The sequence below is a fragment of the Austrofundulus limnaeus genome, unplaced genomic scaffold (assembly GCF_001266775.1).
Source record: "Austrofundulus limnaeus strain Quisiro unplaced genomic scaffold, Austrofundulus_limnaeus-1.0 Scaffold4188, whole genome shotgun sequence".
In the NCBI taxonomy this organism is placed as follows: domain Eukaryota; kingdom Metazoa; phylum Chordata; class Actinopteri; order Cyprinodontiformes; family Rivulidae; genus Austrofundulus; species Austrofundulus limnaeus.
The window spans coordinates 1-501 of NW_013956590.1; positions in this window are offsets into that span (position 1 = coordinate 1).

Consider the following 501-nt stretch of genomic DNA (forward strand, 5'->3'; position numbering starts at 1 on the left):
CTTGAACACAGTGCAGAAGTAGTGCAGCGCCTACTTCATCATGTCGCCCTCTAGTGGAGGGAAACACTGGACTCCAACAGGGGGAGGAAAGTCTTCCAGCAGCTTGGCAGTGGGACTGATGGGTTTTTGTGTAGAATGTGGGTTTCCTGTGTGTCAGGTCTGCAAACTCAGATGGGTCATGTTCAAGGTCTAAAGACCAGATGTTTCTTCCAAAAACTAATCAGAAGATCATTGATGCCTGATGTGGCACAAACTGGAGAACCCACTGGTGCAGGATCCATCAGTAGTGGACCGTTTTTTGGTGGACTCTCTGGAAATGGACCCCTTTGTGGTAAACCTGTTGATGGTGGACCCATTGGTGATTGATCCATTAATTGAGAATCTATTAGTTGTGGACATCTACTGAACTAGAAACTTCTGGGTTATGAAGGAAGCAGTTTTGGATCCACTGTCCTAATGGAGTCTACCTGACAAGTTCTCATAAGACAACAACTGGAGAAC